This window comes from Drosophila navojoa, chromosome 2 (assembly GCF_054131105.1).
Source record: "Drosophila navojoa isolate 15081-1374.11 chromosome 2, UAZ_NAV_1.0, whole genome shotgun sequence".
In the NCBI taxonomy this organism is placed as follows: domain Eukaryota; kingdom Metazoa; phylum Arthropoda; class Insecta; order Diptera; family Drosophilidae; genus Drosophila; species Drosophila navojoa.
This window is the reverse complement of record NC_142890.1, coordinates 23,944,123-23,969,604: the sequence shown is the minus strand read 5'-3', so window position 1 is coordinate 23,969,604 and position 25,482 is coordinate 23,944,123. Positions and strand designations below refer to the sequence as shown.

The 25,482-nt window shown below is 40.0% G+C and overlaps 1 protein-coding gene across 1 annotated transcript in view; it reads right to left on the bottom strand.

The window, feature by feature from the left end:
• beat-IIa (beaten path IIa) overlaps window positions 1-14,785 on the bottom strand; it is a 48,432-nt gene extending 33,647 nt beyond the window's left edge. Inside the window, exon 1 of the mRNA XM_018097961.3 lies at window positions 14,433-14,785. The gene's annotated coding sequence lies outside the window, so the exon portion shown is untranslated. The remainder of the gene's footprint in view (window positions 1-14,432) is intronic.
• Window positions 14,786-25,482: the final 10,697 nt, after the last annotated feature.

Sequence of the window (25,482 nt, the reverse complement as noted above, 5' to 3'; positions counted from 1 at the left end):
TCAACACGTTCTAGTTCTCATTCACTTCAGGCAAACAATGCAGCCAGCCAGCCAGCCAGCCAGTCTGTCAGTCCGTCAGTCCGTCAGCCTATCAGTTGGTTTGCACTATGAGAGCCTCACGGCAGAGTGCACAGAACTGAACTTGATTTTTGGCCACAGGTTTGCAGTTGCAGGAGCCGAAATTGGAATCGCCATAGAGCCAGAGTGGCAGAGTGAATGTTGAAAATGTATCGCTCTTTGTGTAGCCTAGAGCGAGCAGGGGGCGTGGCAGCCGACTAAAACAATTGTTGTCGTTTGTTATGCTTCTCTGCACCGAGGCTTGACCCAATAAGCAATGAACTACGGCCGTCTGCAAATTGCAGCATGCGGTCGACCAGAAGGCGGAAGAGCCGAGCAGGTGGACAGAGAGAGAGAGAGAGAGAGAGAGTGAGAGAGAGAGAGCGTAAAACAAGCCACTTCATGCACAAGAAAACGGCAATCAGGCGGCACCACGCAAAGAACAAGACGAAGAGTCAGTGAGGCAAAGAAAAACGAATTCGTACAAGAAATGTGAATGCCATAGCCGACTTGCAGATGCCCTTTACCTTGATGCTTTGATTGATAACTTCAATTTTGTTGTGTATTATTATAATATTAGAATTTCGAATTCCTCAGCTCTGAAATTAGCAAAGAAAACTGAAGTTATTCTAGAGCTTATATTCAGTATGATAAGAGTTCCATGTGAATATTTGGCTGACTTATATGATTAGCTAAACACTCCCCAAAACTTCACTAATTTATTTTTATTACCTATGCAGGTTGGATTAGGCTTTTATTTTAAATTACATAGCTCTATTTGTTTTATTTTAAGAGATAAATTATTGCTTTTTATTTTTGAAGACAGAGAGATGTGAAAATATAATATATCAAAACTTCATAAAAACTTGTAAATGCCATTTCACTCTGCTTAAAAGTCTCTGTATTTTATAAAAAAAAAATAAAATTGAACCTTTTGCTGTTGCAAACACTGTTACCAAACTTATTTGCTTCACTTTACTATTTGCTATTTGCCTAGGGTCACAAATAAATATAAAACAAAATAAAATAAATATGCGCAAAACCGAAAGAAGGCTGCCCCTCCCTTCACAATCTTATTTTCAGAGCACTGTCGAAATGAAACTCGGCAAATTTATGCAGCTTATAAATTATTTAAACGTAATATAACTGTAAAACTTATGCAAATCATTTCACACCTTTTTTCTTTGGCTACAACTTTGTTTACAGTTGTGAATTGGCAGCCATGTTTTCATAAGTAGCCCGAGATGTTGTGCACTTTGATAAGCATTATTGAAAGCAACTCTTATTGAAGTGCGCCAAAATGAGAGTCGCCTCAAAGCGCTGTTAACGAGATTCAAGTATTGATAGTCTGCAGGTGCATCAAGGTGCATTCGATAAATCAGATTATATAGAGAAATATTAAATGAGGCTCAGATAGGAGTGGCAGACTATAAAATTGATTCCATTCGATTCTTCTGCCTAGGTTATCCTAAAGGACTCTTGGTGAAGCTTTTCATAGATTTAAATATCTACAAAAAACTAAGTCACTTTATTCAAATCTATATCAAAGACTTAACGACTACATGAGCTTATACTTGATTAAATTTACTTATATACAGTGAAATCCGTTTATAACTACTCCACTTATAACGCTTGTGCGGTTATTGCGTAAATTCTGGTCCGCAAACAAAGTTATTTGAGCAAACTTATATAGTTATAGAGTCATCGGGGTTCCCTGAAGACGGTCCCCTGAGCTTCGATATAATTGGACTCTACTGTATATCAATAATATAGCGATCTCTCTCTCGCACACTGTCTCTCTTATTCAGATTCTCTCTTACTCTCTCCCACTCTCACTCTCCCTCTCTCTCTCTCTCTCTCTCTCTCTCTCTCTCTCTCACTCACTCTATCTCACACTCTCGCTCATTCACTCTCACTCACCTTCTCACTCTCTCACTCAAGCTCTCTATCGCACTCTTTCTCTCCCTATCTCTTACTCACTCTATCTCTCACTCTCTAAGTCAGCCATTTTTTCTCCCTCCCTCGCACTCTCTCTCTCTCACACTCACTTTCTCTCTCTCTCTCTCTCTCTCTCACAATCTCTCTCTCACACTCACTCACTCTCTCTCTCTCTCTCTCTCTTTCAATATATAGATAAAAAAGTGTTTATTATAATTTCATTTTGTTGTTAGCTAACTGAGAAGTTTTCGCTGGAATTAAAAACCATTGCAATATTTTGGTTTATATAAAACTTTTCGAGTCGTCGACTTAAATACTTATGGACCATATCGTCGAGACTTGCTTATTGACCAGAAAGCCGCAAATCACATGACGCCGAAGCTTTATGAAAATGCCCACACAACAATGACTCCATTAGCATCGTCGGCGTTGTCAAATCGAAAAACCCAAGGCGAAGCAGAAAGCCAAAAGCTTCCTTTGGGCGGATGTTATGCTTCCTGGAAATTGTCGGAAATGGCGTTTTGAAGATGAAAAATTTTGCTGGCTGCGCTGTGAGCTCGCGTAGTGTTGACAATGCCTACATTTATGTTATTATGCTGATGGCAGGCAGATGCCATGCCATCCCAGGCCCAGCCCAGACTCGGCTCAGCTCAGGCCCAGCTGTTGTTTGTGTAATTTGAAGCTCAGGTAGCAGGTGACGACAATAACGGGAGTACGCAGAGGACACGAGCAGCAACTAGATCCACAAGAGCAATAAACAAGTAGCAAAACAAAGTCAGAGAAGTCTTTAAGCCAAGCGGAAATTGTTACACTGATGCATAAGCGGCTTTAAGAGAGGCCTAATGCAATCACTGTCAATGGCACTGCCAATGCATTTGAAGTTAAGTTAAAGGGCCAAAACACTTACTTAATGGAAATTACTTGAGAGTCGTACTCGACAAGCCACTCGTACACGGCCAACGGATAGGCACGACCAAGAGCTGAGCAATCACGTACCGAGCGGGGGAGGGGCAGGCTGCTCAAGCCCGGGCAGGGGCCATGAGGCAGGCAATGGAGCCACTTCAGTGTGTCATGTCCGCTCGATTTTTGCTAAAATCATTTAACGGCAATGTGCTAGAAATGTGAGACACTCTCCAATACACACAAACAGCAAGAGAGACAGACGGAGTGAGAGAGTGTGTGAGAGAGAGAGAGAGAGTGTGTGAAAGAGAGAGACAGCAGCACATGCGAAATTCAGTCAATTGATTGAGTCGGCGCCGGGACACAGAACTGTTTAAATTTTTACTTGCTCGTTGTCAGCAGCAATGTCGCATGGCACGTAATATGTACGTGTGACTCTTGCTGCATGTAAGTATGTATTGATAAATGCGAATGTGTGTGTGTGTGTGTGTGTGTGTGTGTGTTTGGCAATTTGAAAATTGTTGTGTTCAATCAGAATCATTCTGCGAACGCCCAGGCAAACATGGCCAAAGCATCAGGGACACCAACAGCAAAATCAAATCATCATCATCATCATCATCATCGTCATCATCGGCAATGCCAGCTCGTCTTCAAGTGCTTGAATTCAACTTCTGCTTGTGTTTGCCAAGGTGTGTGCTTGAGTGGGACAGGAAGTATAAATAATCGCCGGCTATGTTTATGTTAAGCGACGCACAACGACGTCTGTATATACACCGTTGACCTTTTCAGAGCTCAGCAGGACATATGTCCTTGTGCCGACTGCTTAAGGAAATGGGAGCCATGTCTACTCTACGATTGAATCGCACATGGAAATCAGTTAATCGAGCGACTCACTTAAGTAGAAAAGTTTCGTAGATGCTCAAGCAGCAAAGTTTTAGTTGAGGTTCCATTGTAATTGCGGGCCCAACTAGCACAGGCGCCTCACACACACGCACGCACATATTTGCAAACGTGTTTGTGTGCAGCCCAGTGACCTTAAAATGCAAAAGAACAAAACAAAATACCAAAATGCACAACAAAAGGGCAAAAACTTTACGCATAAATAAAAGAGACGGCGGCAGCGGCAGCATCTCCTTGCCCCAGGTCAAAGACAATAATAATAAAAAACCGCTCAAAGATGCTGCCGACAGCAAAAGCAAAAAAGAAAAACAAAAGAAGTCGCAAAACAAAATTTAAAGTCTTTTTCCTCGAGCTTTTTTATTTATTTTTTTTTTTATTTCTATATTTTTCGTTTTTTGTCAATTTTATTTCATGTTGCGTGGCGTTGAGTGAGTTAGCGTTGGCATTTGTCAGTTGCTGCCTGTCAGCGTGTACTTCCTCGACTTACTGAACGTATATGAGAGATATTTTTATACAATATATAATCGCAAAGATATATATGTATGTAGGAGCCATGCTAGAGGACGCTCAGACCACAGCTTGCCGCAACTTTTAATAAACTTGGCAACTATTTTGTCTTTTTATTTTCTGCTAATACCCCGCAATTGCATAAAAGGCGAGTGGTTTGGTGGAGATTCAAAAAGGCCTTACCTCTACTATAATAATAATAGTTGATTATAGTGAAAAGTGTTTCTAGCAACTGGAGAAAAGTGTGAAAAGTTTGAAAACTCTTTTTATAGAAGTAAGCCAAGTTTTACAGTCTATCTATAATACAATGGCTAAAGATCTAGGCTGCATAATCATATTCTCTGCTCTGCAACTCAAGGCCTATCTTAATGTAAGTTGAATTTTATATCTAACCCAGCATATGCAGAGTATCTCTTCGCTAAGCAACCCCAACTATGACTTTATTCTGTTTAAGATTTTGATTTTGTTTTTATTTTTTTATTTCACAAGTGCTGCGAAGGTTGCCAATAAAGTTACGAAGGCAAAAAGAGTGCGCAAAACAAAACATCGAGTTGGAGCGAAACTTTTACAGCCCGTCTCAAATAGAAGCTGTTAGGCGAGCGTATTGTTTTGCAAAATGCTTGGCCAAGACCAGTTGGCCAACTGTCCGAAGTTTTGGGCGACAAATTTTTGAAGGAGTCTTATGCACTGGCCGAGTTGAGTTTTACGAGCCCAGCAATTGATGCAAATTTGATGGCCATTTAAGTGGCGTGTCTTGAAATCAGCACAGCATTTGACTGCTCGCAGGCAATAATATTTGTAGCCACAGCTGAGCATGCTAATTAGCCAAGCAACTGGCGACCGCATGCTGGGGCAATAACTGTATCATGACTTTGTCTGCCGCAACTATAATATTAGCTCAATTCAGCGCGGATGCCGACAATGTTTTATAGTCATCTGGCTATGTGTGTGTGTGTGTTCGTGTGTGTGTGTACTTAGTAATTGCTGCGGCATTAGCGTTGCTCTGGGCTACAACGAAAAGTTTCAACTAGGCCGCCTGCCATTGAAATTATGCTGAAAACAACATAACCAGCTACACACACACACACACACATACATCAGTGCACACACACACAGATAGAGAGAGAGAGTGAGAGGGGCGCAGAGTGAGAGGGCGTGTTGTTCAGTTAGAACTACACTTAGTTGTAACTTGTAACAGTGTTACTGTTAGCCCCAACTCTTCTGCCACACGCTCTGCTGCCCCGCCCCCCTCTCCCCCTAGACGCTTTACCGCAGCCGCTCTGAAGAGCATCTGTGCTTTGGCGCTTTGCGAGCTTGTTGCATACACTTTGGCGCACTAATTAAAGAAAATTTGCTTAACAAACAAACAGGCAACAGCAACAGCAACAGAACGGGAACGTGAACGTGAACGTAAACGAAACAGACTGGGACAGCTAGCGCGGGCGGTGAGGGAGATAGCAATAGTTGAAGCAACTTTGCAATTTGTTTATTTACATTTACCTTGCACGAAAATTTGCATAAATTGCATTGCAAACAATTTAAGAAAAGACTTCAAATGCTTTGCCAGGCAGTGCAACGCCCTGAGCCAGCAAAAATGTTTGCGCAGATGATTCAAATTGAGTGCAATTTAAGAGAAAATGATATTTAAGTCCTCTGCGTCATGTGCAACCAATTATCTATGCACACTTCACTTCATTTGCATTCGCATTTCCATTTCCATTTGCATTTGCATTTGCATTTCCATTTTTCTCATCGCGCATTTAATATCAAACGTAAATTTCATTTTTGTCCTTTTTTTGGGTTTTTTTTTTTCCCCCGTCAAGCAACTTTTCTAAAGCGCACGCTCATAATTATATATGAAATGTATATTCAAAAGTTTCACTTTAAGCGAAAAATGTTAATTAATTCCTTGGTTGGACTGCAGCAAAGCAGCTTAAATGTATTTTTATGAGCTGCAACCAAATTCCGATTATATTCAATGAGCATGATTATTCGCTGGTTGTATTACTTGCGAAACGCTTTAATGCCACATTAAGAGCGCAGGTCAGAAATGAGAATGAACACGAAAAGAGAATAAGGAATAAATGAAACAAAAAACAGAACAACATAAAATTTGCTTCTCTTGCAAATAATTCACTTTCATCACATTAAAAGTAAGTTGAAAGTGAACAAAAATAAAGCTGCATAACCGCGACTTAATGAGCGCCCAAAACGTGGCCATGCCACGCCCTCACAGCTCACGCCTCACACCCCAAGCCGCCCAACCACCCCACGACCGAGCCGCCCACGCCTCGCTCATTAAAAGTAACCAAGCTGGCGGGACCACAAACCAAAACACAACAACAAAACGGCGACCGCAACACATGAAAAGCGGACAAAAAGGCAACGCTCCGGATGCCTCGGCCCACGTCAGAGCCATCAACGCTAATGACAAAAGCGCGCAAAGTTTGCATTCGGCTGCGGCAGGACAAACGGGACGAGCAGCCCTGGCTCCAAAGGCTGGCACTAAACATCACCACGGGGTGTGTCCAGCAGCTGGCGGGCGAGCACAAAAATCACAAAAGAGCATAAAATTAGCGAACGATGCCGTCTCAGCTCCTCTAGCTATCTGACCACTCTCTGTTCCCCGCCCTCTCTCTCACTCTCTCTCACTCTCGCCCTCTCTCAGAGTCGACTTTGTGTCGTTACTTTATTTTAAATTTGCTCCACAAAGGCTACACGGCAGCAGGATGGGCAGCAGGACACGCAGCCGGCTAGAGAGCCCTCCCATGATGAATTCATGCCCATCATTTTGCTTGTAACAAAACTTGTGATTGTTGTTGTGGTTGTTGCTGGCTGTGGACGTGGCTAGAGCGAGGAGAGGGGACGGCGGCTTCTGCTTGCCAGTTGCCAGTTGCTGTCCTGATTTTTCACTGGCGTCGTCATCGTCGTTGTCGTTGTCGTTGTCGTTGTCGTTGCTATTATGGTTTTCGTCGCACTTACACAAGCTGGTCATTAGCTGCGCCTGGCAGCAAATTATTTGGCAGGGCGCGGCAGCGAGCACCACCACCACCACTACCACCACCACCAGCAACAGCAGCAGCAGCAGTAACCATATTGTTGCTGTGGCTTTCGCCATGAAGCCTCTGCTATGGCCGCCATAGATGTTGTTGTTCTTCTTGTAGGCGGTTATGATAAACATCAGTGGACGGCACTGCTGCACCAGCAAATACTAACGAAACAACAACAACAACAACAACAATGCGGCCTTCTTGGTCACTGGAGCACAAATTTTCGCGTGCGTTGCGCCGTAAGTTTAATTTTTCAGCTGGGCATTGCCTTGTCGTGTTGCTGCTCGAGCTGGAGTAGGATTTCATTGAGCGTGTTGCTGAAATTTTGATGTCAAGTACTTAAAAATTACGTTGTTGCTGTTGTTGTTGTTGCTGTACTTGTTGTCGAAATCATAAGGGAGCAATGTAAAAGATATATACATATATATGTATATACATATATATATATTTTTATTAAATGTTGAGCAATTTTTCCCATGCTTCATGGTAAAAAATTAACGCAATTTGTATGTCTCAGAATGTTTGGGCCGGGCTCTCTGAGTGGGCGGCGAAATTGGCCTTCGTAACCTAATGAAAATTATATAAATTATATTTTTGTGGCAGGGCGCTAAGTTAATGTGGGATATTTAATTAAAAAGATTGAAGTAAACAAGTGTTTTGATTATGCAAACGCAATTAGGGCGGGCATAATAATAGAGACTGATTTGATAAGCATATTCTAAGAGATAAGACACATATATATGTACATATTATATTATATAATATATTTCGGCCAATGCCAGCTCAACATTGAAATAGCAATCAAGAGTCTTTAATATGTTATTTCCTTGAGTTTATTGAGTAGTGAGAGTGTCATAAAACATGTCCGCAGTCGCCCATCGATTTGTCTTCATATTTTTTCAGACTCTGCCAAACACACAGTGCTTATCTCCGCATTTCTGGCGTCCATTTCCAGTGTCGCGCGTCTTAGTTGTAAATAACGCACATAAAATGGATAAATAAAATCTATTAGCATTCAGATGATTTATTAACATGCACTTATGGCACTTATGGCTGTTCGCCACGCGGACTTTATGCGCTGCAATTTCAATCGGATGGACAGTGAGTCAGATTACGTATACGCAAGGTGTGCGCTTAGAGGGCGAGCATTAAATTATTGGACGGCAGCATCGATTGCATTCCATTTGCTTTTTTGCCTTAATAAAAATGTAAATTTGTCCTTTTCTTTTTATTGTTTCAAGATTTATTATTCGACATTTTTGGTGTGTCCCAAAAGCAAAACTGCTGATTTGCAGGGATTACTTCGGTGCAGAGAGGCTGCCAGCTAGCAAATAGCTGCGACGGTTCTTATGTCGCATAAATTTGCTGTACACACACACACACATACATACATACATCTATTTGTGTATGTGTGTATATTTGTATATGTATATAGGTAAGCGAATCGATGGTATTTTATGTCGCGCTCGGCTGCCACGTGGAAGCGCTTTTATGCTTCTGTTTCAAATTTATTATCGTTGCTAACTGTTTTTATGATTCTATTTGATGATTGTTTTGGTTTGAAGGCTTAGCTTCTGGCTGGCCCACCCACTTTAAAGGCGCACCATGTCAAAAGCATAAATAAAACCGCTCTGTCTGTGACTGCCGGCCTCGGCTTCTACGTATTGTGTCTGTCCCGGATTATCGCCTTAAAGCGCCGCCGACAAAACGTATCCATCCCCGGGCGTATTTAAAGCAACAAGCCATTTAGCATTGAGTCGGCCACAGCGACACGTACTAATAAAAGCCAGCGAACCTCTGCAGAGGTTCAATCAATGCCACAGCCCGTCTGTCAGCCGTAAACAAGCCCAACAGGGCGCCAAATTGACGGATGTGCGGAGAGAGCTTCAATTTTCATTCCTACTTGGGCATGCTGGAAATGTGTGCTGAAAGTTGCGTGAAAGCAGGATTTAATGAATTTCCGGCAATAAAATAATTTAATTTTGGCCTAGTCAAGCAGCAGTCGGCAGACAGCGCTCTTAGGATGCTGGCTCATCATTAAAACGTCAAGAGACCAAAAAATGAGCACAAATCTCCGCATAATTTAATAACGTCATGTTGAGCGTGGGGGAGGGGGTCTCGAATGGCAGCTCTCTATAGGTAGCCGAAGTGTTTGCGTGCCGCATAATAAAATGTCAGCCCGGCAATTGCCATGGCGTAGATTTTGACTAGCATTACGTTCGAGACAGCTAATCTATGCGATGTGCGACAACTAAGCCGCCAGCTTGAATATTTCAACATTAACTCTGCTAAAATCAACATTATGAATTTTAATTCAGCTGCCTGCGACACAAGACGTGCCAAACTGCCAAATGGAGGAAGGCAAAGCCCCAGCAGCCAGCAGCCAGCAGCCAACAGCTGCTGCACACATTGAACTACCAATAAGTCAGCATGGAGCAGCAGCGTGCTCGAATATTGTTCGTAAAAAACAATGCCTCAGATTTCCAGTTGAAATGCGCGAAGTGGGTGCTGGTGGGGCGCACTCTCGATTGCTTGAGCAAGTCTCGCCAATCGCCTTACAAGTGCAATGTCAATTTGTGCACAAAGGATGATAAGGATTTATGTCAAATGCTCGCAGTGTTTGAGTTTTCTGACATTTGCCAATATTTTTACAGTTGACTGCTCTTGGCGCGACTGCAATCGCAGTCGCAGTCGCGTCCCACCCATCACAGCATCCAGCTGAATCGGGTAGTTCGCCTTCACAGCTCATCTCTCTAACGCTAAAAGGCTCTTTTAGCTATTACATACTTAATAATAATACGCTCTAAAACTTGGCAACTTTTTCAATTGATTCAACTTTTCACTTTGCCAACTGATGGCTGCTTGACTTATTAATTTCCCGTATTAACAACAATTTACAAGCGCCGCTCATTAAAGTTGCATCAACTTCTCCGAGTGAAAGCTATTAGCAAGTAATTTGCTGAAAGTCCAAAACTCCCTTCAAAACGAGAGCGCCACAATGCCCTCGTGAAAGTTTACAAAATTACAAAAAAAAAAAAGAAAAGAAAAGAAACAAATATTTATATATATAAGTATATTGAAGCAGCTAACGTTTGCTGGCAAATAAAATTGTATATAGATTCGGACATTCAAAATGTTCCTTGAGCACAGATAACAAAGCGAATGAAATTCAAGTCAATCTGCTCTTAAAAGTATGCTATGAATTTGACTTCAATGTAAATGTGAAAATTGTTATTTATATTATTTTGTATCTATAATTGAATTTACCTTTGTTTCCAAACTAATTATTTATAATTTTAAGGTAAATCTTTTCTTGTGAATTTCTTCTTTCTAACTACCCCGACTTGTATCCAATTACAGGGTATTCAAATAACACACAAAAAGCCAGCTGAACTTTCGTGGAGCACTGGGAAAGTGCTCTTTGATGCTTAACAAGTTTTTCAGTGATTGTTTTTATTATTTTTTCAATTTTGTTATTTTTGTATTTTGCTTGCTGCTTTTGGGCAGCCCACAATAACGCTTAGACCTAAGTAGATACAGCAAACACACACACACACACACACACACAGCGTGTCACGAGGGACACTGGCAGAACCGAGGTAATCAGGCTGCGGTGCATGATGTGGGCAGCCAACGGGTGGCTCCAGCCGGCTACGAAGCCAACCTCAACTTTGATAGGAATCATGCTGAGTTGTGAAACGTAAAATTGAATTTACTCTGCTGAGCGACGCTCACCCTTTGCTCTCAGCCCCTCCCGCAACAACAACTGACCCGACTCTTGTGGCACTTTTGCTTTTTTTAGCGCATTTTAGCAGTCAGCAGACGGGCAGTCGGCTGTGCGAGTGGTGCGAGGTGGGGCAGTAACTTACTGCTTGGTCGCAGTCATAAATCATTAGGCATTTGGCATATGCAAACGGCTGGACGAGCCGCCAGACATCAACTTCGTGGCCATCGCTGTTATCGCTAATCCCAGCATTAAATTTGGCTTTAACTTTCATTACACTGTGATATCATACCAATTTGTGGCCGAGCCTAAATGTGCTACCGAAATAGAGCTGTAATCGCCCACTAGGCCACACTGGCCCACAGATCCACAGCCTCACTGTCACACTGCCCCACTGGCGCATTTCCCCGCTGTCCACTTCACTACCACAACGAAGTGAATTTTGCTGTTCATGTACATTCATTGGTTTTGCTGCAAAGTTAATGATTTTGTTTTGGTGGCAAACTCATTGAAATTTATAACCCATGTTCAGCATCGGGCTTGCGTGCGTGTGCCTGAGCATTATCGTAAGCAGCTTAAAGTAGCCATCAGCTCGTAAGTAATATTGAATTAAGTTGCTTTGTTTCTGCCATTGTCTGCTGTCATTGGCACTGTGGTGACTGCTCCTGCTGCTGCTGCTACTCCTGCTCCGGCTGCCTGCGGCCTGGTCAGGTTTGTTTCCTGCCTTCCATTCGTGTTTATTTCAATGTAATTAATTTGTTCAGAGCTCAGGCAATTAGTTGTCAAGCCAAGTTGAGCTCAACCAAGGCTTGTGGTATACAATTCCACCAGGCGAGCCAAAAATGGGCAAATGATAGCAAAATTGGGCGTAATAGAGCCAAAAATGTATGCTAATTAAGCAGCCCAAGCCCAGGCCTCTATAATAGCTATATTAAATAACTGCACAACTCAAATTCTGCAAGCGAAACGTATTAAATTAATCAGGAATTCTAACAATTTGCAAGACGATGTGAACAGCCAGTTATCGTAATTCCTCATTAAATAAGATTTATGTATGGATATTAGAGATACTTTGATGCTTGGAAACTTTTGACAACTTGCTAACTGTTTCTCATTGCTATGATTATACGATTGATGGGAAGTAACAATGAATAACATTTCATTGCAAGCCATTTCAATTTTAGATGAGGGATATGAAAAAAAAAAATGTATAATGTATAAAATATTATTAAATGTTATTATAACTATTCTTATTGTTTGCAAAAAAATATGAATTAAAATTATTATTTTGTATTATAAAGTCTATTTATATTTAAGACTCAAATAAACCAGGATATTTAATGGTTTATTTTTGTAGTTTATCAAAAAAGTAATTCAGCAAAATACAGAGGAAAAATAAAATCCAAAAATAAAGTTGCTAGTTAGGTAAATTACTCATATAATAAATTAATATGAATATTAATTTATTGAATATTAATTCAATAAATTTCAATTATTAAAAATATATTTATATATATATATTAATTTGTGTATTTTTAAAATTTATTTTTTTATTATTATTTATTTAATTATCATCATTTTCATTTATCATTATTATTAATAATATTATTATTTATGTTTTTTTTTTTCAACATATAAATTATTATTGAGTTAATTTTAAAATAGTAGGTAATTAAATTTTATTTATTATTGAATATTTTTAACGAATTAATATTTTCTTGTTATTTAATCTATTATTTTTTTTTAGCTTTTATTTACTTTTTTATTATTAGTTTTTTATAATTTATTTTTTGTGTTTAATAACTTAATTTTTTTTTTTTTTAATCTAAAATATTTATAATCATGTTCTTGACAATTTATTATTTGATATCGGCTTCAAAGCTCGTTAGTATATCAGTTTCCCAGTCCATCCGTCAGTCGACAAACGATATCTAGCAATTCATATAAAGAGCTCATCCAAAGCTAAATGTTCAATATGCTCATATAACCGTTTGATGCCAGCCATAAGCCAAGCCATATCCCGCATAATTAATACCGTTCGCTTCATTTCTCAATTCGGCACAACTTTAAATGAAACTTACGCGATTTGTTACGCTCGCACGAACTAAGCCCAAAGCCGAACGAGACACATGAGCCACGAGCGCGGAGGCCAAGGCAAGAGTTGGCGTGGGGTTGGGCATTGGGTGGTGACTGCTGAGCGGTGGGGGGCTAATGCTTGCTGGTTGGCGTGGTACGTGATCCACGCTAAAAGTTGTGCAAATAAATAGCAGTGAAATTTTATAGCACACTTGATAATTTACGCAATAATTCAGCAGAGCTAATCACCACATAAATAATCTTAAGGACAGAGCCACCACACACCAGAAGCTACAAATATCAATGCACAAGCATATAGATGTATACATATGGACTAAGTGTGCGCCATGCATGAGGTAGTGTGTATGTGTGTGCAGTGAGTAAATAACACCATGCAGTTGAGAAAAACAAATACGGGGACAACGAGTTGAAGCTGGAATGGAAATGAAAATGGAATTGGAACTAAGATAGCTGCTATTGGAGCTGTTTTTGCTATTAGAGAGAAGGAGACAGTGAGAGGTGGGAGTGTGAGCAAGAGCGAGATAGCGAGCGACGTAGACAGCGAGGACTTAGCAGCTAAACAAATAAAAGCGAACAGCACCAAAACTCATGAAATTGAGAACTCGGTCGAATGGAACGTGAGCAAAATTTTAGCTAACGAATGTTGACTTTCGCAAAGCACTAAAATCAAATAAAAACAACACCAACAGCAAGCACCAGCAACGGGAATGGCAATAGCAAAGTCATGGCAACGGCAACAGCAACAGCTGTAAACAACAACATCGCAAGACAGATCAAACAAAATCAACAATCATTCTGCAAAAGTTGGCAAATTGATGATGCCAAATGGACACGAAACGGCCAACGGACAGCGGCCAACGGCCAAGTTTCAACTTGGACTGCTCAAACTATTTCGGGCATAATAAAAATTAATAAAAATTGTTGTGCTCTCAGCCGTAGACTTGTAGCGCTTTAGCTTTTAGCATTTACGCCGAGTAAACAAACAAATAAACTAACAAGGCGATGGCCAAGCAGCCAGCTCACCAGCCAGCCAAACAAACAACAAACCAATAAAATCAACTCGCCAGCTGGCGCACAGTCAGTTAGTCACAAACAAACTGGAATTGCGTATACGACGCGTAGACCGGCTGTAGCATGGCCCACAACACAAAATATATAATTTAATGCGTGAGCTGTGTATGCGAAATGTTTAAAGTGCCGCAAAGGGCCATCATTTATGCCACTTTATAGTGCACAAAACTTAAAGCGTATATATTTACCAGCTGCTTGAGGACGCTAGAACTCCGTGGCACTCCGTGTCTGACCAGCACATAAGTTGCTTTGCGTAGATAATAATCTGAAGTTTTTATTTGTATTTTCTTTTATTTTCATATATTTATTTGTATTCATGAGCCTTCACTTTATGTATTTGCTCGTTCACTTTAAAAATCAAATGTTATTCACTTGCTATATTTGAGTACACTTAATGCTTGATTTTATTATGGAGTCTGCGACAACGTACAGGAGGCTGCTCAGCATCGAGACAATAGACTTGAGCGTTTCAGCCACTTTCACTGCCAAACCGACCGTTAAATTCAACGTTCGCCACGCATCTACCAACTGATTTGCGTGCTACGCGTCAGATAGGCGAGGAGGCTGCACGCAGTCAGATGGGCTCGTGCTTCGCCGGACCCGAAGCTGCACTCGGCTCGTCTGCCACACGCTCGTCCGCAGCTGAACAGCGAATCTGTGATACGAAGCACGCGATTCGTGTCCTACTAAGAGCAGAAGAGCACATTTCGAAAACTTGCAAATCGAACTGCGGCCCCAAAGAGAGCGGCGCGTAGCACAGTTACAGTCAGCAGGAGGCAGTCAGCCCTCCGCCTGCCGCCTTCTGCTGATAAGAGCAATGCCAGTATAGTATTATCAAATAGCAAGTGGCATAACAGCACGTTCCGTACTGCGCAAGCGTATTGCCAAGTCTGTGCCATAGAGACAAATACTGGGCACAGCTCTGCGCCCACTATTTGCACTGTGAAAGTCGTTATCAGTGGCTGACTATATGACAGTTGAAATACTGGGACACAGTTATTAAAAACATTTAAAAATTAATATCTATTCCAGTTTTTACGAATAATTTATTGTTTATGGATTTAAAAAAGATTTATTAGATATATATGTATATATTTATTTAAAAAAAAATCATCTACTCCTTTTCTTATACATCTAATCAAAAATTTAATAAAATACAAATATTATAAAAAATAATTTTAGTTAAAGGAAAAAAATATACAAGCAGTTTATTTGGTCAACATACTTATGCCGATTACTGTTTATATCCAACCCAATTAATATAAATTAGAATTTGTAAAAAGTGCATTAACTAAGAATTTAATATTACGTTGCCTTGAGTATAATGGAGCCGTAGTTTGGGACTTAAATTAGGAAATAATGAAGCAGCTATTAGCTTGCGGAAATTTAGTATAAATTCTTGTTAACAATTAAGAATCTTCGAATTAAAATTGAAGCATTTGTTGGCTTGAGCAAATTAAGTGTAAATTTTCCTTAACGATTAATATTTTTAAAATTGAAAGTCCATACAGTGATTATAGAACTGAGAATATTTTAATAATTAATGAATTTTTATTCAAGCACCAAAATTCAAAGAGTCTTTAATAAATCATTTGCTTGCTTAAAGTATTAAAATTTTTGATAATTTTTACTTATGAGTTAAGCCATTGGCAGAGGCCCACGGCTAATATAAAAACGATTATAAGTCATATCTATATAAATATACATTAAATATTCTGAGTATGCAAACATATCGAGTAATTTATGCTTCAGGGCATTTCTTGTCACTCAACCTACCCCAAGCTGAATATTCTTTAATGTGCTGAAATTAAAACTATTTATAGTCAAGTATTCGGATGAATTACATTAAAGCCAGTCTCATCGATTATCCAGAGCTCAAATGTCAAGCAAATTGCCCAATGCCTCGGAATATAATACTACATAGTTTCGCACTGCTCCCGTAGGAGAGTAGAAAGCCCCAGATCTGCCAAATAAAAATGAGTTGGCGAAACTCGCTGGCTGTATATATAAAATTATATTTATGTATATAATGAGCTGCAAATGGAAGCCAAAAGCCACAACAAATTGCCACAGAGCCCAAGCAGTTGTTCATGCGGATTTTGATTTAAGGTTTGGCGGTGCTGCACTTATCGCGCAATTGATATTGATATAGAGCTCGGTAAATACCCACACAAGCACACGCCGAAGCGCACAAGCACACAAGCAGAGAAAAGTTTTCTTCTTTTTTGGGTGGAGAGAGAGAGAGAGAGAGAGAGAGAGGAGAGAGGAGGCTATCCGCCGGTATATATGAGCAAGCCATATGCGGCATTCCAATGAGATAAAAAGTTGTTTACAATATAGAATCGATACGTATATATATTATATTACATTATATTATATATATAAGTATATACATATACGCTATAGAGTATGTGTGTGTTCGTATATCATGGCAAAGTGCACATCATGATTTTATTAAATGGACTCTGATGTATTTATTGTCCGGCAGCAACGTGACTTGTGAATTGATTTCATTAAACGTAAAAAGTTAACAAAGCTTCGACGTTGCTTCGGCAACATTTTTGGCAGAGACTCGCTATATATCGCCATATAGATAAATATTTTTGTGTGGCACTGTCCACACAGCGTGTGTGTGTGTGTGTGTGTGAGTCTGTGTATATTGGCTTAAGGACATCTATCGTTAGTAGCAGCAGCAGCAACGGCAAAGAGCAGCATCAATGACCAATCGCAACAGCAGCGCGCATCAAGCATGGAATATCAATGTGGTCAAGTGTGGTCTAGCTGGCCAACTGACTAACTGGCTGACCAAGCTGACTGGCAGACGGACAGACAGGCAGACAGACTCTGGCTTTGGGGCATTTTGCTCGCCACAAATCGGCAAATTGTGTCTGTGCGGCGCTCTGGCCAGTATTATTTTGTACAAATAATGATGATAAGGCTGCTGATTTAACGCACATAACTGGGATTAGCAGGCGGCCAGATGAGGGCCGAATGCACTTTAGCAACAGCCACTTAATAACCGAACAGAATTTAAGAAAATGTCATTCGTGTTGCTTCTATGAGAAGCCCTTTCAGACTTTGCTTTGCGTGTCCTGGCAAAGCAGAAAGCAGCGCATGCAAACAATTTATATGAAATGTGCTTTTAATTGCCATGCAGAGTAAGACAGAGAGAGAGCGAGAGAGAGAGAGAGAGAGAGTGAGTGAGAGGGAGAGTAAGTGACGCTGAGGTAAAGGAGTTTCAAGGCGATTTAAAGCCATTCGTTGACATGGAAATTGCTCTTGACATGAGTCCTGCCCGCACTCACTTACGCCCATTGTGCAGCCAACGTGGCGTATGCGCGATTCCAGCATACCAGCTAATTTCCACAGCGCACACTGTGGAACGGCGTTAAATGACAAATTTCTAAGTAAAATAGAACTTCTTGTACTTACAAATATGCATTTGTAAGCACAGACTTTGAAGCTTTAGTTCCCCCTGAAAGGAGAGGAAAGGAGAGGAAAGGGCAGCCATACGCAGTGGATGTTTCTGTGTTGTCGCTGCTGCATTGTCAGTTGTCCCTTTTTATAAATGTTGGCGGCAAGAACCACTTACATGAGCCATTTGCATCATATTTCTGTTGTCATTTGTTGACATTTTACTTGCTTTATGTTAGGATGGCATGCTCATTGTGTGTGTGTGTGTTGTTGTTGTGTGTGCCTGTGTGCACTTGTGCGTGTGTCATGTTTGACGTATACTTAATGTGCAGTCATTATTTTTCGAGAAACAAGCGCACAAGCGAGCTACACAGCCAGCCAAGCAGCCAGCCAAGCAGCCAGCCAACAACAGAAATAACACTGTGGAGCTTGCTACAAAGGCAAAGGGCAGCAAAGCAAATAAAAACGTTTTTAGTATATCAAGTAAATCTGCCACGCCCAGTTAATGTGGGCGCAACAGCAAGTTGCTGTTGCCCAGTTGACCAAATGAAAATCAAGCAAACGCTGCACAGGCTGCTTCATCATTGCCTGCCATTGTGCTGGGCCCCGACTGGAAGCTTGGCTAATTGTTGGGGCCCACTCCATAGTCGTCGTCGTCGTCGTCGCCGTTGCTTACCAATCAGTCGAGCGAGCGCTAATTAATTATCTGGGCATATGCCACACCATATTGAAAGCTGATTTTTCGCTGATTTTTGTTTAACTTTGCCCGCTAATTAGAGGCGATTCAATCGTCGAGTCAGAAGCGCCCAGAAAACTCGACAAGCAGATAAATGTACGGCTTAAGCATGAAAAGAGTTCATTATAAGTGTAATTTGCATAAGCTTGGGAAAAAATAAAGTAAAATATGAAATACACATATTTTTCTTTCGCTTGAGAAAAAGTTTTTTATAGCAGTCGATTCTATAAAAAAAAGCAAATATGTATAAACATTTTAGTTCTGTGGAATCGTCTGCAGGGGATGACGATAATTACTGCCTGTGTAAGTAACTTCGACTATAGTGTTTGGTGCAGTAGAAATTATGTTCATATGTAAATCAATAAAAGGGGAAAATCACTTGGTATATGATAACCAAGAATATCGCAAGAAAGTGTCCAAAACAATAAATAAAATACAACCAGATAAAATAAATTCTCACTCAAGCAACCCGAGCAAGTGACTAGGAATATCAACTCAAGAGCACTTAGAAGCCATCGTCATTCCTTTTGCAAGACTATAACATATCATAAACCCTACCTATGTTGAATGCATACTAAATATCTTCTTCTCTTAAGAAAAATATATACATATATTTTACTGATTTCAGTCATTATTAAGTAGTCTAAAATGCAGAAAGAATCTAACAAGTTAATATTTGAATTGCTTTGTTTGATTTTGTATGATTTTGTATTATAAAATCAACTGAGCGAATTACATTCACTCGCTCTCGCTCTGAGCAACTTCCATTTGACTTCATAGTTTTTCGTTTGTATTCTCTATGGAGAGCCTTGAGTTAAACTATTCGTATGAAGTCTTTTAATGGACATCATTTGGGAAGCAATACGTCTGACGTTCGCACAATGAGACACACTAAGTTAGTGGGAACTCAAAAACTCTTTATATTCACATTCATAAATTGAAATCACGATCCCAATGATGTGTTTAGCGAAGAGAACAATCGAAGGCATACCAATACATACACAGATACCCATGCATACAAGACGTTTTACTTCATTTAACTCCCCAAAAGGGATCGGAAAAAGAGCAGAGCGAGTTCGGGTCACAAGCAAACGATCCACGTTGAAGAACCGACTCAGTCGATTGCTCTCTGAATTTTACGTGTGTATGTGTGTAATATACGCTCATTTACAGACATCGAGATACAGCCAGCAGCTATGATTATAAAACATGATTGCCATGATTATAAAACAAAAGCTGGTTAAGTTACTAAGGATTCTTTGTTACCAAAACTAATTCAGTAATTTTTTACTGCAATAATCTCTCTCTCTGGCAATTTTAGTTATATTCAGGATTTTACTAAATCTAAAATATTTACAAAATATATACACAAACAAGTATTTATGTATATAAAGTAATTTTTTAAATTTCAGCTAAGTGAAATGCATTAATGGAAGTAAATATACATTTAGATTGGCATACTCATATAAAAGCAAATTATTAGAGTAATTTAGAGCACTTTATTTAATATAAGTATTTAATAAAGTGCTTGTTATGTTACGTGTATATTTGAATTTATATTTGAATTTATATTTTTCCTGGCATAAATATAAATAAACAAACTCTCATTATGCCTGACCTAAGCATATATACATAGACAGACAGAAGAGCTCCTTGGTCTGTCTGTAGTCAATGAATTCAATACACAATATTCTACCTAACAAATCATGTTTACCACTTTGCTCAGTTCAGCTCATCATGTCTTTCAAATATTAAATATTAATATTAAAATATATAAAATATATACACTACATAAATATTATAAAAACAATTTGCAAGTGCTGCATGCCAAGTGTTTTCATGGGTTTTTTGTGACAGCTATAGGTTTGCTCATTTCACAGTAAACTTTTTTGCAGGATGTTACAATAGTCAACCGCAAAACATTTCAAGTGGCACAATTTATGCCGACCTCGTGGCACTCGCTTGTTTCAATTGATACTCGAAGCCACAATTACAAAGCACTTAAAATTCTATTGTGTGTGACAATATTTACAACAACAAATTAAAATAAAAACAAAAGAATTAAATATAAAAACAACTAACTAACTAATGTTTATTGTAATCATAGTATGTGTGTGTGTGTGTTTGTGTGTGGTTTTTTTTTTAGCCACTATTGCTTGGCGATATTTATGTTTTCAATTTAAAACGCAGCTCAGTGTGATTTAGTGAGTTTGCCAAGTCAACGCGACATTTCTGTGCTGCAATTAACTAAATGACTGGCCCGACTCTTAGCTAATTTGGCATGGCGTCAAGCAGCCAAAGGCAGCGCTGCCAACTGGCGTCAGCTGAGCGCCGCCATTTTGTTTTATTTCGTACGGCTGGCGATGGCGCCGAAAAGCCGTTTGTAACAGTTAGCTTTTAATTCTTCGTTTTTTTTCATATTGTACTTGCATTGTACAGAAAAGCGCAAAAAAAAAAAACAAATAGAAAAGTGCAACATTTTTTGCGGCGCCCACGACCGTACCCTACCGTTAGTTTTCCTCTCCTTTTTTTTTTTGTCCTGTTATCTAATATGTGGCAGGCGAACGGCGGCGAGTCGATTTATGATTATGGGAATTCGCAACGCGTCGGTTATTAAGGTCCACGCCGCTTATCTCGCACTGCCGCAACATAACGCTAAATATTCGTCGTTGGGTCTTACACATTACGCAGCGCTGCACTCAAATTTCACACTTAAATAAACAACTTCCAGGCAGCGGCAGGGGCAGTGGCAGGGGCAGGGGCAACGCCAGTTGCTGGCTTGCAACCGAGCTCGAGTTTTAGCTATAGCTGTAGTCCGAGTCCCAGTCTGGCTCCTGGATGCTTGGCCTACTTTTGTGTCCGCAAACTACTAACTGGCTAACACAATACACCCAACACAACAACAACAACAACAACAACAACAACAACAACAACTTCAGAGTAAAGACCATATACGCATAAATTGAACAATGCCAACGTCCCTGGCTCCAACTGCTGAGGCTGCTGCTACGGCTGCTGCTACGGCTGCTGCTGCTCCTGTGCTATGGACTGTGACACGGCACAAAATGCGGCACATGTTATAAATGGTGTGGGTGTGGCGAGAGCTGGGCGTTCGGTTGGGGGTTAACTTGCTTAAAGTGCTTTTACTACGCTTAATTCGCATAATTAATTTTGTTAGTAAACTTTGGGGCTAATACATATTTTTCCGCTGCTATGCGGATGTTGGTATTGTTGTTGCTGTTGTTGCTACTATGACTCCACACACTCTCACACACATAGGTACATATGTATGTGCATATGTATGTGCGCTTTATGTGCTTGCCATTTTATGTTTATTCATTGAATTTATGCCATTATCGTTGCCTACTTTGCGGCGCCCCCAGCACAAGCTGCTGTCATAAATGCAGGCGCGAGCATGTCAGCGCTTCTCTCTCACTGTGTGTATGTGTGTGAGTGTGTGTGTGTGTGTGTGTGTGTGTGTGTGTGTGTGTGAGTGAGTTCTGCCCGGCAGGCCAGGTAATTGCAGTCGTGTTTTGCAATCATAGCCGTGCATAGTTTGCCAGGCACTTTATGTTCAATACACACACACACACACGCTCAGCTCATATAGCTGTAAGTGTGTGTGTGTGTTTGTTGCTGCCAGCGACATAATGGCGGGTGGTAAGCGTTTATTTACTTTATTACTGCATATTTGCATGCAGGCCAAAATGTGCGTGGTTTATTTATGCCAATGCGTACGTGTGTGTGTGTGTGTGTACGAATGTGCTTGTGGGCTTATGCTTTGCCTGCTGCTAGGCAGCTGGAAATTGTCTGTTAACTGCTATTGCTAGGCAAACTATGCCTACGAGTCCATCTCTCTCTCTCTCTCTCTGTCTTTCTCCCTCTCTCTCTCTCTGTGTACCAGTTGACCAACACTTAACTGCACCGCCTGCTGCTCAGTGCAGTCCGCAGCCATTACTCGGCCATTTGCTGGCTACTTCAACTGCTCGCCCGTTATCAGTGACCGCCAGTTGTTGCCTCTGCTATTTAGCATCGGCTGTGTGCAAACGCTGGCCGATTGACAATGGCCAGGCAGCATTTGCATAAAGACACCTCGAGGACAGATTGTATGTCTCTCCGTTAATCTCTATTCTACAGCTGTAATCTAACGATTAAGCCTAAACATGATCTTAGCTAAAACAGATTCATATATAAATACATACATACATTTATTATTAAAGTAAATGGCATAAATTATATATTATTTATTAGAGTAATTTATATATGATTCACATAGACAGATTTTTGCAGCATTTTGAGCGTGACGTGGTCAACGCAAAGTAGACTAATTGTACAATAAATTTCAACTTTGACCCATTTAGCTGAATTTGTAAATCGTTTCACGCCGTCAGCCAGGCAGCCGCCCAATCGCTGGCTAAAATGTCATAGACCGCAGTGGATATATAGAAACAAATTGCTAAACAAATCATTTAGTAACCTAATTAATTGGCAGGTAGCTGTGTAAAAAGCATTTAATTTATTCATAGCCCCGGAACAATCCAAATGCAAAATAACGAACCCAACATACATAATTAGCGCATAAATTAGAATACACTTACACACACAGACATATAGTTATGTGTATTTGTGAGCTGAAATAAATCAAGTTTAACAAAATTGAAGTACTGCCTACTTGGCAACAGATATATATAATTATATGTATATACATATACTATGTGTATGTATGTATGTGTGCTATGAAAATCACGGCAAATTAATCAACTTTTGGGGCTCGGCAATTGTGAATTTAATAGTGGGCGAGCACTTAATGCATACGCGGCGTATACTTAATGCCGTTTAATGTGAACGCTTTATGAGATTGACAACAGACACTTGGCGTAGTATAATTTTAATTAAAGTTCATTTTGAAATCATTTGCGAATCGTTCTCTGGCACTGTCACTCGGCCAATCGCAGCTTGCGGCCGTTACAATTAATAATAGAGCCTGGCCAAATCCGCAAATAAAGTGCAAAGTGAGGTGTGACCCGAACAGTCAGTTGCGAGACTGAAAAACAGTAAAAACAATAAAAATGGCTTCTGCTTGGATAATTTTTTAATTAAATTACATTAAAATATATCCAACTATAAAATGCAGCCATTACGCAATACTTGTACATATGTATGTATGTATATAACGCATTAACGTAAGTAAACATGTATTTACATATCCTTATATGCGTGTGTGTATGTGTGTTCTGAAGAATTTTTTAATTAAAGCACCACAGCGCCGACAGCTACAAAGGCATCAGCGGGCATTGTGCTGCGCATGAAATGTTTAAAAATTTATGGCTTTAATTATTAATGAGGGGATTATGCTAGAATTATGCACATCAAAGGCTTCGCAGCGAACTATTAAAACAATTCCTCGCACACCCACACTGCGCTGGCATGCGAACAACTTTCAAGTGGCCGGCGGGTCGAGAGCGTCGTCTTACTACTAATTGCCATTTGGCTGTCACATTTAGCTGGATTTACATGTGCATACAGTTGACATTAGCATTTGAAGTTGGCCGTGGGCCAGCTAAGCCACTGTCACAGTCAGCCGCTGCCACGCCCAGTTTACTTGAATCGCCACTCCAAGCTGGAAGTGAACGTGTGCGTTTTATTAATCATTTGCTTAAAGTCCGGCGCTTATGCAAATTGCAATTCAGGCATTAAATGCACGCAAATTTGCGCAACTCCTTGACCCATTGCTAATATTTACGACCTCATCCTCCGACACATGCAAAACAAAGTCATTTATCAGCGCCGCAAGACAGAGAAACAACGGGCAAACATCTATAATAAGTATATACACAGTCTAGATTCAAACTTTATCCTTTGCTGCAGCATTAATATCCCGCATAGATCCTTTAGCTTCAATTTAAACTTTTCGCAATAAGCCAAAGAAATAGTTTTGATAATCGCTAGCAAATTCTGATGTAGTTGTATTTGTACAGCGCCGCCCAACTGAATAGGTTTGACTCTGAAAGCTTGAAGTTATCTTTATGGAAAGATCTGATTCGCATTAAGTATGTCTATTGCCTTATCAAACAAATATATTCTTAAGCAGCGTGATGAGGTAAGCCGATTTAACCTTGTTTATTTGATTGCCTATACATGTATGTATCTATTCGTATGTCCGTCTGTCTCTCTGTTTATCTCACAGTCTGTCTCTCTGTCTGTCTGCTTAACTAAACAAGGAATGCACATGAACTACAGATCATTTAAGTTGTATATATGTACGCAGGAGAATTCATTTGGCATTTATTTTAGAGTATACCGAAACTAAAATGGTGGCAGCAGCAGAGAGCGTTCCCATTGGTCACTTAAAGATCGACTGCAACGAGCTTTACCTGGCGTCGGGCTCAACATTTGAGAGCGACTAGAAGAGTGAGTGAAGGTCACCCTATATAAAGGGCAGCAGCTGCAGCATTTCTTCAGTCAGTCGTCCAGGCCTGCTGGGGGTCACTTGTGAAGCGCAGTAAAGTGAAGTGAAGTGTGTGCTAATATTTAATGATCATGAATGATCATCGCTCAGCTAAGTATTAAAGACTCCGAGGAAGTATTTGGCGGAAATACAAAGAGGGATAATTAGAGTAAATTGCTTAGAGAAAACAGAGCATGAGCACTGAAATGTGCAAAAATTTAATGATCATTAATTAAAGGAAATAGAAAATGAACACTGAAGTGAATAATGCAAATATGGAATGATCATTCATGATCAACGTTAAGCTAACTATTAAGGATTAAATAGGAAACATAGAAGAAATACTTGCGGGAAATGCTTAGAGGAAATATTTAGGGAAAACACTTTGAGGCAAGACTTATATTTTTTATTCGAAAACTCCGATTTACATTAACGAATTTTTCTTTTATATATATGCTTATCTATATATAATAAAATAGGTATGGTAAAGATCAGTATTAGAGTCAACTAAAATTAAATAGCCTACAAAAAGTACAGCACATTGTAACAATAGTATCACCAACCCGATGGGGTATTTTATTTGCCAGTCCGGTCAGCTATGCCCCACATCACAGCCAAATGTGGTCAGTGATACTATTGA